At 52.7% G+C, this 13,048-nt stretch overlaps 2 protein-coding genes and 4 non-coding genes across 6 annotated transcripts in view; 3 read left to right on the plus strand and 3 right to left on the minus strand.

Annotated features, from left to right (window-relative positions):
* Positions 1 to 13,048, minus strand: part of LOC142821523 (zinc finger protein RFP-like) — a 219,526-nt gene that overhangs the window by 46,209 nt on the left and 160,269 nt on the right. The window lies entirely within an intron of this gene.
* The window catches only part of LOC142821545 (uncharacterized), a 79,271-nt gene that overhangs the window by 30,015 nt on the left and 36,208 nt on the right, over positions 1 to 13,048 (plus strand).
* Positions 961 to 1,032, plus strand: TRNAE-UUC (transfer RNA glutamic acid (anticodon UUC)). The gene has a single exon. It is a non-coding gene; the product is annotated as a tRNA-Glu (tRNA).
* TRNAF-GAA (transfer RNA phenylalanine (anticodon GAA)) lies at positions 1,636 to 1,708 on the plus strand. Its single transcript has one exon. It is a non-coding gene; the product is annotated as a tRNA-Phe (tRNA).
* TRNAE-UUC (transfer RNA glutamic acid (anticodon UUC)) lies at positions 8,654 to 8,725 on the minus strand. The gene has a single exon. It is a non-coding gene; the product is annotated as a tRNA-Glu (tRNA).
* Positions 9,474 to 9,546, minus strand: TRNAA-UGC (transfer RNA alanine (anticodon UGC)). Its single transcript has one exon. It is a non-coding gene; the product is annotated as a tRNA-Ala (tRNA).

The following is a 13,048-nucleotide window of genomic DNA, read 5'->3' on the forward strand; positions in this document are numbered from 1 at the left end:
AAGGCTGATTGGAGAGGAGCGCACGGCTCCCCCAGCCGCTGGGACTGTGGCCTTTGAGGTTCTGCAGGGTTGTGGGAAGGAGAAGTGCAGCAAACTTTGATTATTTGGCTTGTAAACCCCTTGGTCTCAGGATTTAGGCTGGAGTCCCCAGGTGAGGCCCGGCCCCTATTTGGTTTGGACCCTTCCTGAGGGCACAGAGTTAACAAGAGAGAATTCCTTCCCCCGCAGCAAGCTGAGTTGGCCAAAGAGTTAGTAACAAAATGTTTGTTCACCCTAATGGGGTGACCTGATGCCCAAATTCCCGCTGCCCCCAGACTGCCTGCAGGGGCCTGGCTCCCCAGCCCAAGCCACAGAGGGAGGCTCAATATCTCCAGGAGGCCTGGAGCACGTGCCCGGCACAGAGAGCTGCTGTCAACTGCTCGTCGCCTGCTTCAGTGGCCCAGCAGCCACCCCCTGAACCCAAACTTGCTCCTGCTCCTCCAGCTTCTCTCCCTGACGCACCCCACGGCTGCCGAGGTCCCTGCGCATGAGGCAGTGGGATCATCCGAGGCAGGCGCCAGTCCCAGCCCCATCCCCGATCCCCCCCTCCCCCTTCCTCCCCTTTTCGCCTGCCTCCTCCCACCTCCCAGGCTCTTCCCTCAGCCCCTCCCCAGTTCTACATTCCCCACAGAGAAACCAGAGAGTTTGTTCTTTCCACAGGGAAAAGTCCTGTTTGTGTTCCCAGCAGGGTGGTGGGAGCAGGGAGATGCACAAGCCCCACCATGGGCTGCTGGATGGCAGCCGTGTGCTGCTGCTGAAGGGCCCTTGCGAGCTGCTCAGCCTCTGGCCCCCACCCTGGCAGGATCGTCTCCGCCTTGTGCTCACAACTATTCTGGGGGACACTTGGGGGACATTCGACTCACCAAGGCCCAGCCAGGGGAGGAGACAGAGGAACCTCCCTTTGACAGGTTCGAAAGCATCTCCCTGATGGTCTAGTGGTCAGGATTCAGCACTTTCACTGCTGTTGCCTGGGTTCGATTCCCACTCAGGGAAACCAACCTTCTCTGAATTAATGAGATCTTCTAAGTCTTTGTCCTTTTCCATCACAGGGAGGGCCAGTGGGTTGAGGGGAGGGGAGGGGCTGGGGTGCCAGAGGCAGGCTCTGACTGGGAGACACTCCCAGCAGCCAAGCACATTTCTCAGGCAGCCCCTTCCCTGCGCAGGGGGTACAGGTCACACGCCTGGGTGAATAAGAGCTTGTGGGGACTGGCCAGGGCTTCAAGCAGGCAGCTCCCATTGGCCACAAACAAGCTGGGAGCAGGGACCAGGCCTGAAGCCTTTTCCTCTACAGCAGAGAGACACAAAGGGCCCAGCAGCCCCTTCTCTCAGCTGTGCGTGGGGGCAGGGCGAGCAGGGAATCTGCCTGAGGCTTCTTGCTGCCATGTTGGGTGGCTTCATGGGCTGGATCCAGCCCGCTGGCCTGTATTGCCCAGGCCTGGCTTAGAGGGAACCTTGGCTCTGGGCTGTGGGGGAGGGGCGCTGTGGAAAGGCCAGTCTGGCCTTCCTGGGCAGGGCATGACGACGTGCACTTTGTGCAGCACGGCTGCCAAACATCCCAGACAGAGAATTACAGGCTAGAGAGATCCATCCTCAACAGCCAAAGTAGCTCAGTGAGGAAAGCATTAGACTGAAGATCTAAAGGTCCCTGGTTCAATTCCAGGCTTTGGCAGGTGCTGGCATGTGGCAGGAATTTCTCTGGTGTTCAATCCTTACCTTGCTGTTTTTGGTCACAGCTTGGTATTGACAAATCAAGTTCATCTCATTAGCCCCGCCCCTGACTTCTTCCTGTTACTTGCTGCCTCATTGACTACTGCCCACCCAGTGCTGGCCCAAGATATGGAACAGGGCTGTGGGCTGATGGGGATGTGCTGGGGAATTGTTGGTTTGTGTAAATCCTTGAGAATTGATCTTCTTGCCCCTCTGGCTCAATTCTACTTTGTGCTTCTTCACTTTCTCAATGTAAGGACTTTGGAGAAAACTCTTAAACATCTGCTCCAATGGCGCAATGGGTCAGTGCGCAGTATTTATAAAGCAGTGTGCATAGGAGACATGCTGAGGTTGTGAATTCAAACCTCACCTGGAGCAGTGGTTTTCAGTCCCTACTGGGCTGCCCCTTTCCAGTAATCACTGTGGGAGCTGGAATTCTAGCCCAGAGGAGACTGTCAGTCAAATTCCTCCTTCAGACTTGTCAGACTGAATGGTGGGTGGCCAGGGAAGGCCCTTCTTGCTTCCAGGGTCTTGTTGCTGCTCTTCTCCCCCCCACTCCTTACCCAGCAGCAGCTGCTGTGTCTTTCGGCCATTGGGTCAGCTCAGGCAGGGAGGCAGGAAATGGGGCAAAGGAGCCAGACAAGCTGAGGGAGGCGGGGAAATTCTGATCTCTGCATCTCCCCATGTGAGGGTTTGTCTACACGTCATTCCTCTTTCCAGAGAGAAATGCAAATTCAGCTGAGTGACATTGCAAATGAAGTGCAGATTTGCATAATCATGTCTGGCTGCTATTTCGAAATATGCTATTTTGAACTAACAGGCGCTGTCTAGACACAGTTCTTTGGAAAGAAAACCCTTCTTTCAAAATCCCCCTTACTCCTTATGAAATGAGGTTTAAGGGTTAGTTCTGATAAAGGGTTTTCTCCCGCAATGAGCGAATCTCAACAGCGTTTTGTATTTCAAAATAAAGTATTTCGAAATAGCACCAGTCTGTGAATATGCAAATGAAGTGCAGGATATTTAAATCCCAGCTTCATTTCCAATGTTGAGTGTCTACATTTGCATCCCTTGCAGGTTCTCTGGGCAGTGACACCCCAAGGGAATGACAAGAGTGTGTGGCGCTGGCTCTCCTGTCCCAGCAATTGCAGCCAGAGCCCTGCCTTGCCAGTGCCAGTCACAGCAGCCTCTGCATCCGCTCCATGGTTGTGGTTTCCTTCTTCTCAACACTCCTCCCCAATCAGCCTTTTCCTGAACCAGGAGTTCCATGGGTGGCCACAGGAGGCCTCTTCTGTGTCTCAGAAGCACACAGGAAAATGTGAGCCAAAGCAACACCGGGATTTGAACACAGACTCTCCTGCTTACAAGGCAGGTGCTTTAACCAGCTAAACCTTGGTGCCCTTTTTGGCTAGAGCCCCATTATTGTGTTTTTCCAGGGTAGCTTTTGTATCTGTGAAAAACTCTGCTGCGTTCACCGAATGGGTCGACTCTTTTAGATCAGTTTCCAAAAAAGTGGGCGTGTTCTTTCGGAAGGCCTGTATTCCTCATTGTATTAGGAATAAGGCTCTTCCCAAAGAGAAAGTTTTCCCCACATTTGCGCCCGTGTAGATGGGCCAAATGTCAGAAAAGCCTCTTCTGAAAAAAGAAAAGTGTCTCCAAAACTGTTCCAATTTATGGTCCCAGACAACACCTTTGAATTCCAAGCTGCAGCCATTCCCCATTTCCCTCCAGCCTTGGAGGGGTCTCAAGGCCTGTGCAGCCAAAAAGTGTGATTGACAGCTCATACCCACAAACTTTTTGTCAATTGCAGAGCAACCTAAGGATTACTTGCCAAGCAGGCACTACAGGCCAAGGTCAGGCTGGAGCCAGGGGAAGCAGGAGGCAGGAAGAGCCCCAGTCTGCACAGCTCCTCTTTGCGCAAAAGCCTCTTGTGAAAAAACGGACCCCAATTAATTATGCAAGGAAAATCCCAGGGCTGCAATGCTTAGTTACATACAATAAGAATAATCCACCAGCTCAGACGTGATTTCTAAACCGCCAAACAAGGAAAATAATAAAATCTGATGGACTAGGTAGTCCCCATGGGCTTCACCTGCACCATGCTCAGGGCCTGGGGATTTTCTGTCAGTTTGCCAGACCAAATAACTAGTCCCACCCCCCCCTCCGCCCCCTCTGGAGTCTCTGCTTCTTATGGACCTTCTCATCCTCAGTATCCGCTTTGTCTCCAGACAGACTCTGTTCTGCTATAGCCACCTCCCCAGTGTCTGTCACTTTTCAGGAAATGTTTTTGCGCAAGAGGGACAGTGTAGACAGCTAAAAACTGTTTTGCTCAAAAAAATCCCGATGGCAAAAATGGTGATCGGGGCTTTCTTGCGCAAAACTGATCTAGATTGGCACGGACGCTTTTCCGTAAAAGCATTTGCAGAAAATCATGCCAGTCAAGACAGCCCTGGGCTTTTAGCACTCAGATGTGCACCTAACACCAGCATTTGCTAGTGAGAGGTCTGAAAAGCTTCTGTAGAGAGAGAGAGAGAGAGACAGCCACTATGGAGCATCCTTGCCAACTGTGTCAGAAAGCAAAGGAAGATAAGTTCTTTGTCAGTGAGAGGAAGCTGTCACGCCAGGTGGGACTTGAACCCACAACACATGGATGAGAAGGCCAGTGCTTTGTCCAGGGAACAGGAGAACACAGAAAACAGTCCCAGAGACAAATTCACCTTTCTAATTGTCCCTTTTTCAACTTTTAGCAACTGATTAAGCCCCTTTGAAGAAGCCAGATACACAGGAAGGGCTGATCACACCCCTCTGAAAATCAGCTTTCCATGGGTATCAGTAGCTGGCTCTGAGTCATGGGCCTTGACATCTCGTCTCCCTCCCGAAACCAGGGAAGTGTCTCCCACGGCTACAGCCTCCTGAGGCTCTATGGCTGTGTCTGTACAGCAGGGACAGCAACACTCACAGCCCCACAGGAGGGCCCCTGGCCTAGCAATGTGGCCCCCTGAGCAGCCTCTGATGTTCCCTGCTTGAGCCCCAGAACCAGCCCTGAGTGACAGGGGCAGAGGGGGAGCAGCTCACACAGGCCAAGGGGCTGGCCAGGGGCAGGACATGAGCCCTGCAAGGCAGCAGTGACATCACAAGGGCCTTGTGCAGCACCTCAGCTCATTGGCTGGGAGGCAGTGACCTCACAGAGGGTCCATGGCAACAGCCAGGTGGGACAGGCTGCAGGGCTGGGGCATCTCAGACCCCCCCATGGCCTGGCTGCCTGGAATCTCCTTTGTGAGGTTTCCCCATGAGGGCAGAAGGGATTGAAGGTCCCATCTGGGAGTGTCTCTGTGGAGATTTCCCCTTTCCCGAGGCTGCAGTGGGAGGGGCTGGGACAGGCAGTGGTAACAGGAGGGGCTGGCACTGAACTTCTGGGAGAAGCAAGAGAAAAGGCTACAAACACCCAACAAGGATGGGATTTGAACCTATGCATGCAGAGCACAATGGATTAGCAGTCCATCACCTTAACCACTCGGCCACCTCAACTGAGCTGCAGAAGCTTGCTATCACCTGAAGTCAGCACTTCAGGGAACCTTTCTGCCACTTGCTGACTGGCCAAGGACACCCAGGGCTGGAAGGTTTTGGCTTTTCACAATGTTCCCTGGGCTGTTGTACAAAGCTCAGTGCTGGTAACAAACCCAAACACCCCCTGGCTACATCTACCATGCAGGCTTCTTGCTCAAGAACTGTTTTGTGCAAGAGTTCTTGTGCAAAAGGTCTTCCACAACAGTGTCTCCGCACTGCCATGTGCTGTTGCACAAGAGAAGTGTTTTTCTGCAAGAGCGCCCATGGCAGTGCGGACTCTCTCCTGCGCAGGAAAGCTCTGATGGGCATTTTAGATATAGGGCTTTCTTGAGCAAGAAACCCCTGTTGCCCATCCACACTGCCTCCTTGTGGACGAGTTCTTGCGCAAGAGGGCTTATTCCACGTGGGGAGAGGAATAACTTCTGTGCAAGAAGCCCTATTGTCTGATGCTGCACTATAAATTTACTTGCGCAAGAACATGCGTGCAGTGTAGACGCTCTGCAAGTTTTTACACAACAACAGTTGCTCTTGCACAAAAAGCCTGCAGTGTAGACGTAGCCCTGCAGTGTAGACACAGCCTGAGAGAGACAAGGAAAGGAAGTGGCCAGAGCCTCCCCCCGGCAGGCTGGCCCTCAACAGGACGGGCACGTCTACACAGCACCCTCACCTCGAAGTGAGCTGTGCAACGTGAGCGGCTGCCTGGGACCCCAGGGGAAGGTCTGTGGGGAGTTTCCAAAGAAACAACTACAAAGTTTCATAATCTACACTCATGTGACTGTGGTTTATTCCTCCACTAGCAAGTGTCTCTGAAGGGATGAGAAATGCAGGGCCCAGGTGCAGGGAGCCGGGTCACATTCTCCTGCCTGAGTCTCAGTCCTGGCTGAAGCCTGGCTACAGAGAGAAGAGGCCAATGCAAACAGCCCCATGGCAGCGAGGGAGTCAGTACGTGGGTGGAGGGAGCAGGGAGCTGGGGGCAGAGTTCAGCTCTAACTCACTAGGGGTGCGTCCCATAGTTCAAAATAATCAATGCGCCTATTTTGAAATAGCTTATTTTGTAATTTGGTGCTGGCTACACAGCACTTATTTCGAAATAAATCGCTGTTCCAAAACCCCTCCCTCCTCCTGCCATGCTGGGACGTCGGAATAGCGAGCCCGTTATGGTTTGAAACAAGGGGCTTGCTCTTAAGACGTGTCAGTGTGATACGAGCACCACGTCCTAAACCTCCGAGCTAGCCGGCCCACGGGTGTCAGTCTCACAAGTGGCCCTTTCAGAACGGAGCCTTGGGCAGTGGCAGCGATGTTGAGGGCTCCGGAACAAGGTAGGGGAGGTAGCAAAAGCTTTTGTAGGCAGGGGAATTAGCAGAAGAGTTAGAGCGCTCGCTTAGCATGCGAGAGGCAGTGGGATCCATGGCCACATTCTCCAACTGTAGTTTGGCTCTTATCCCTTATTTTCACTGTTGGGTGCTCAGTGGCCCCCTCCCTCTTGGTACCTGCTCTCCCAAAATAGACAGACCTGGCTCCCCTTTCTTTTCCCCCAGCAATTGCCATGCTGCAAAGCAGAGAGTGGAGATGATAAACGCAGCAGTCCATCAAGCTTTGTGGTGCAATGGAAAGCATGTTGGGCGTTTATGCTGTAGTGGCTAGTGTGAACCCAACTAGACAGTCAAAGGTTGTGGGTTCAAATCCCACCAGTGTTACTTTAGCTGCCTTCTCATTTCCAGGCTGACTTTTACAGACCAGGCAATCCTTAGGCTGAAATTGGGGTGGGCTTCAGTCCAGGTAGTTCCCAGCAGACTCCAGTGAGGGTGGAGGGAAGGGCTGGTTCTTGGGTTGTTGGCTGAGGGTTGATCTGAAAGGCTGCAGGTACCGTGTCCTGCCCAGGAAGGCAAGACTGGCCTTTCCACAGCGCCCCTCCCCCAGAGCCAAGGTTCCCTCTAAGCCAGGCCTGGGCAATACAGGCCAGGGGGCTGTATCTAGCCCATCAAGACACTCCCTGCTTGCCCCACCCCCGCAAGCTGCTGAGGACAGGGACTGCTGGGCAGTTAGTGTCCCTGTTCCCAGCACAATCCCATTGGCTGGTTTCTGGCCATATGAAGCGTCATCCCCCCTCCACTCAGGGTCTTATTCATCGACCCAGATGGCCCCTGCAGCTTGTGTGGGGACAAGGCAGACAGGCTGCCTGAGAAATGTGCTGGGCTGCTGGCCGGGAGTGAGCCAGGTAAGTCTCCCAGCCAGAGCCTGACTGACACCCCAGCCCCTCCCTTCCCTCAACCCCCGGGTACCGCACGTAAACCAAACCCTCTCCCCCCACCTGAACCCACACGCCTCCCAGATCCTGCACCCCAAGTCACAACCCAACACCCTGCAACCATTCCTGCACCCCAGTCCTCTGCCCCAGGCTCCTGTCTGCACCCAGCCTCCATCCCAGACCCCCACCTCCTCCGATAATAGCATGGAAAAGTGCAGGCTTGGGAGTGGTTCCCCATCAAAAGTCATTGCCCACCCCTGCCTAAACTGTGCAGCAGCCCAGCCTCAAAGCTGCTTACTGATCCCTTCCCAGCCAGGGGCTCTGGACTCTGCCCCTGGAGCTGCCCTGTCTTCTCCAGAGCCCTTAGGTTGGCACCGAGGAGGCCTGAGTCCAGGCAGTGTCCAGTGGAGCCCAGCAGAGGCAGAGGGAAGGGCTGGTACTTGGGGGTGGGGCCGGGGGCTGTTCTGAAAGGCTGCAGGCGCCGTTAGGCCCTTTTGTCCTTCCCTGTCTCACCCCAGCGCTGAGCAACACTCAGTGTCGGTCTGAGCATCCATCCTGCTCTGGGACGTGTCTCTGTGGCAGGAACCTGCCCAGGCGGCTCTCGCAGTGAGGCCCCTCCCTGGCAACACCGAGCAGTGAGAGCTGAGTGAAGGGGGGGCAGTCCCAGGGGGAGAAGGCTCCATGACTGTGTGAGAGGGAGGCTCTGCCCTGGCCAGTGGGGAATCGTTGCCTCTCCGAGGGGCCCAGGCCTGGTGGGTCATTTCCCCAGGTTACTGAGTGGGGGCTAGAGCCAGTTCCGTGTTGTCTCCTTCAAAAACCAAACTGAACCAATGGATCTTGTGCCAACCTGCCTGTGCACTGGGCTAGTGCTGTGTGTGCCACAGAGCTTCCTGCAGGGCTGCCTGCATGGAAGAGGGGAGGGGCAATTTGAGTCACCAGCTCTGTCCCTTCTGAAAATGGCAAGTGTTGTTTTAGCAGTGAGGGAGAGGTGGGAAGGAGCCTGAAGTAACCTCTTGGGTCTCAGCTGCTGTAACATGTGGTAATGAGGTGTGAGAAAAATGACCAGGCAGTGGCCATGTGAAATTTCAGTCTGGTTTCCCTGACTGGGAATTGAACCTAGGTCACAGCAGTGAAAATGCTGTATTCTAACCACTAGACCATCAAGGACATCTAAAGCACACTTTTTTGCTCACCTACACCAGCCTTTCGCAGGCCATTTTCTGTCCACTTCAGGATTGAGGGCCCATTCTCCTTTGCCCAGAGGGGACAAGAACAGCCAAACAGAACATCAAAGCAGCCAGACTGGGCCATGCCAGTTGTCCAACTAGCCCAGGATCCTGTCTCAGGACAGCAGCCAATTTCATTGTCCCAAGGGAATCCTCAGGACAGACAGTTATTAAGTGATCCCTGCAGTCGCTCATTCCCAGCTACTGGAATACACCAGCTAGGGACACCTGCCCTGTCCATCCTGGTTAAATGCCATTGATTGACCTTTCCTCATTAAATTATCCAGTTCTTTTTTGGACCTTCTTGTAGATTTCACCTTCACAACATCCTCTGGCAAGGAGTTCCACTGGGTGCAAAAATGCTTCCTTTTGGTCTATTTTTAACTTGGTTACTGATCAGTTTCATTCTGTCAGCCTGGTTCTTGAGTAGGAGAAAAAATAATTTATTTGCTTTCTGCACCCCTGTCATCATCGCATAAACCTCTGTCCCATCGCCCCTTGCTTGTCCCTTTCCCCAGCTGAGAAGAAGTTCCATGAAGGCTGGTGTCCAGCAGCTCCCTGCCCCAGGGTGGCTGGCTTTTGGGGACAGCAAGTAGGAAATGGTGAGGGGGAGGAGGGGGCTACTGGAGCCACTTAGCCCCCTGGCTGGCTCTGCCAGTAAAAAGGAAAACAGGGATTTCCCCCAACACTGGAGAATGTGGGTATTGATCCCACTGCCTCTTACATGCAAAGCAAGCGCTCTACCACTTGAGCTAATTCCCCTACTGTACAAAGTGTGGCCTTCTTGGAGGCTCTTCCCTTCTCCACAGGGACGTCTGCCTTCTAGGTCAGTTAGTCCTGGGAAAGGAGAATTCTCCAAAAAGGCCACAAGGGCAACACTAAGGAAGGAGACTCCCTGCAGCAAAGCCATCAGGGGTTTTTGAGATGGCCCCTGCCCTGCAGCCTGTCCCACCTGGCCATTGTCATGGACTCTCTGTGAGGTCACCGCCTCCCAAACTCCGTTAGCCAATAAGATGCAGTGCTGCAAAAGCCCCTTGTGATGTCACTGACACAGGCAATCCTTAGGCTGACACTGGGGGTGGGCTTGAGTCTAGACAGTTCCCAGCAGACCCCAGTGAGGGTGGAGGGAAGGGCTGGTTCTTGGGGTTGGGTTTGTTCTGAAAGGCTGCAGGTGCCGTTAGACCCTTTTGTCCCTCCCTGTCTCCTACTAGTGCTGAGCGACATTCAGGATATGTCTACACTACACTGACCTACTGGAAAAAGCTACGCAAATTTCGAAACCCAATTTGTGCAGCTTTTTCTTCTGCTTTTTTTGGAAGAGGCTTTTCCAACATTTGGCCTGTGTGCACTAGGCAAGTCACACAAGGGAGGCAGCAGACAGAGCCGGACCAATGCACCAGCCTCCCAGGGCAGGTAAGGCCAAACCACAAGCAGCTGCCTGGCCTGATTTATCTCACTTCCCCAGGATGGCACCCAGGGGCATTCTCAGCTGATGTCACTTCTGTCTGTCATGTGGGAGTTGGGCTCATCCCAGGCACAGGCTGGTCAGAAGCAGCTGTACTTACCTAGGCACTCAGGGAAGAAGCAGTAAGAGCAGACCCTGTGTTTGTACCTGGCTTTGAACAAGGGACCTTGTGCATGTTAAGCAAATGTGATAACCACTACAACACAGAAACATACTTGGGGGGGGAAGGGGAGGGGGGGGTGGAACTTGTCTGACTGTTCTGTTCCTGGCTCTTTCTAACACCCTGCTCTACAGGGGCGGGAATGCACCTTGTGAACACTCCACCTCTTGTTCTCAGGGAAGCCACTAACCCGAGCTGCCAGCTCCTCATTTCCTCACCAGTCCCTTGAGATTTGTAGCTCAAAGCTGGAGCTGCTGTGGAAGGAGGTGAAGCTACAGAAGCTGACAGGGGACAATCAGCGGGCGGAGGGTTATTTTTTCTCCTCCCTGGGCTGATGTGGCTAGAACTGAGGAGAAGAAAATCCTCTTTCCTTCTCCTCAGAAGATGGAAATTGCAGTTGGTTCTCTCTTTGGTTCTACTAAAGCTGGACTCCAGGACTAGACTTTTTCTTTCTACAACTCTGGTGAAAGCTGAGAGTGAATTGCCTGTAGATGGAGAATGTGAGTTAAAGAAGGGCCCCATTTCCATCTCTCCAGCGACAGAAGGGTCCGGGTTCAGGATTTCTTTTAGCGCAGCAGCAAGGGGAAATGGAGGAAAATCAAACCCCTTTGCAAGCTTTGTTCTCACGGCACCAAGTGTGACAGGAGGGGTGTGAGCTGGGGAGCCTCCCACCCCGCAGAAGGGGCATTTGGGTGCACCCAAGGGCAGCAAGAATTCAGGCCGAGGCCAGTGCATTGGTGTCAGCCGACGGTCAGGGCAGTGTGTGTGTGTATGTTTCCGAGAAAAGGTTTAACGTCCGTGTCTTTACTGCTAGGACCGGGGTCCCATCGCAGAGGGTGGCCAGCAGGCCAACACACGCCCCGTTATATAGGAAGAGCTTATTACACCTTAGATTTTAGCTGCTAGAACACAGGGGTTCCTTTGCAGCGGGCAGACTAGGAAAGGCTGAAAAGGTGCCCCAACGGATCTTGTCACGTGGGAGTGACACAGATCCAAACGCCCAAGCTCTCCCTGTGTCTGTCCCTTTATGACCGGCTGAAGTTCTTTTAAATTGTGCTTGGTTCTATTACAGCAACTGAAGGAGTCAGGTTAAAGCTTAAACAGTTACAGGTTTATTAAAAGACTTATAAAAACATATGATTACAATGGCTATTGCTCTCTTTCTTAACTGTTAACAAATACAGATTTTAAAAATGGTTACAAAGAAAATAAAGATAGAAAATAGAAATAATGGTACCAAGTGACAGCTTAATCTTTAAAGAGCTCTAACACTATGTATATATATACTTAAACAAAGGACCACATCCAGGTACAATTTTTACCCCTTTCTGTGCCTCTCGACTCCAGCGTGTCAGGCCAGGGCTGGTCTCTCAATTCCTAGGAAAGACGAATACGAGGTGGGCGTCCCCTCTGGAACCTCGGGAGATCAAACACCTAACCCGACCAGCAGATAGATGGTAGATTGACACTCAGAGAAAATGCGCTGCTGGACCCATCTATATACCCCTGGGGGCCCGTATCCTCTTTCTTATCCAAGATGCCGAATTGTACTGGTCCGTTTTATGGCGCCAGTTCTTACAAGCAAGTTTCAAATTAATTTACACTTGCAAGAGAGAGAACTAAATTGTGAGTACTAGACATTTTTTTACTGGGCGAGAGATTCCTCCCCCCACGGACGGCTGTGTGTTCGTATCAATATAGGTTAAGTCAAGGACACTCCTTGGCAGCCTCTTGGTCAGCAATTGGTATATCTCTGTTTACAGCCATTCACAGTCACACAGCCTGGGCCTTCTGCTCTGTGTGCCCTGTATGCTCCAGGCAAGCAAAAATGGATGTTACAAGGGGGGTTCCTGTCTGGCTACAATTGGGGACAATGTGTGAGCCCTACTGGGGAAGGCAGCTGGGCAGGACTGTCTGGCAGCCCACGTCCCTTTCAGCCCCAGGTGCAGGAGGTAACAGAGAGGGGAGGAAAGTCCATGGCCAGAGCCTCCTCCCAGCAGTCTGGCCCTGCGCAGAGTCTGTGCATGATGGAGCCTCTCCCAGCAGTGCTATGGCCTGTTCTCTGCAGAGTGCTCAGCTGTTTCACTTTTTGAAGACATGGCTCCTTTTTATACAAAAGCCTTTTGTACAAAAACAGCTTGCTAATTAAGTATGCAAATGAAACAAAGCAATATTCTACTCCATACTTCATTTGCATAAGCTTTTGCAGAAGGCTGCAGCATAGATGTAGCCTTAGTCTATAAAGTGCTACCAGACCGCTTGTGGTTGTTTTTTGTTTAGCCTGTTCAGCAGCGGTGGCCAACCCATGGCTCATGAAGAAAGAAATCGCAGCTCCTGATGGAATCGGGTTGGAACCCAGAACTGCTCAGGTTAACCACGCTCACGGTTGGGATGCTCTGAGCCGCATGTGTGCTCATGGCCCATGCCATTCCGCTCACAGAGCACTGCATCATCTCCTGCACATGCAGGCTGGGCTGCACACAGATCCCAGTCTGCATCCCAGCACAGCTAGGGTACGTCTAAACTACATGCCTCCGTCGACGGAGGCATGTAGATTAGCCAGATCGGCAGAGGGAAATGAAGCTGCGATTAAAATAATCGCGGCTTCATTTAAATTTAAATGGCTGCCCCGCTCTGCC

This window comes from Pelodiscus sinensis, chromosome 31 (genome assembly GCF_049634645.1).
Source record: "Pelodiscus sinensis isolate JC-2024 chromosome 31, ASM4963464v1, whole genome shotgun sequence".
Lineage (NCBI taxonomy): Eukaryota > Metazoa > Chordata > Testudines > Trionychidae > Pelodiscus > Pelodiscus sinensis.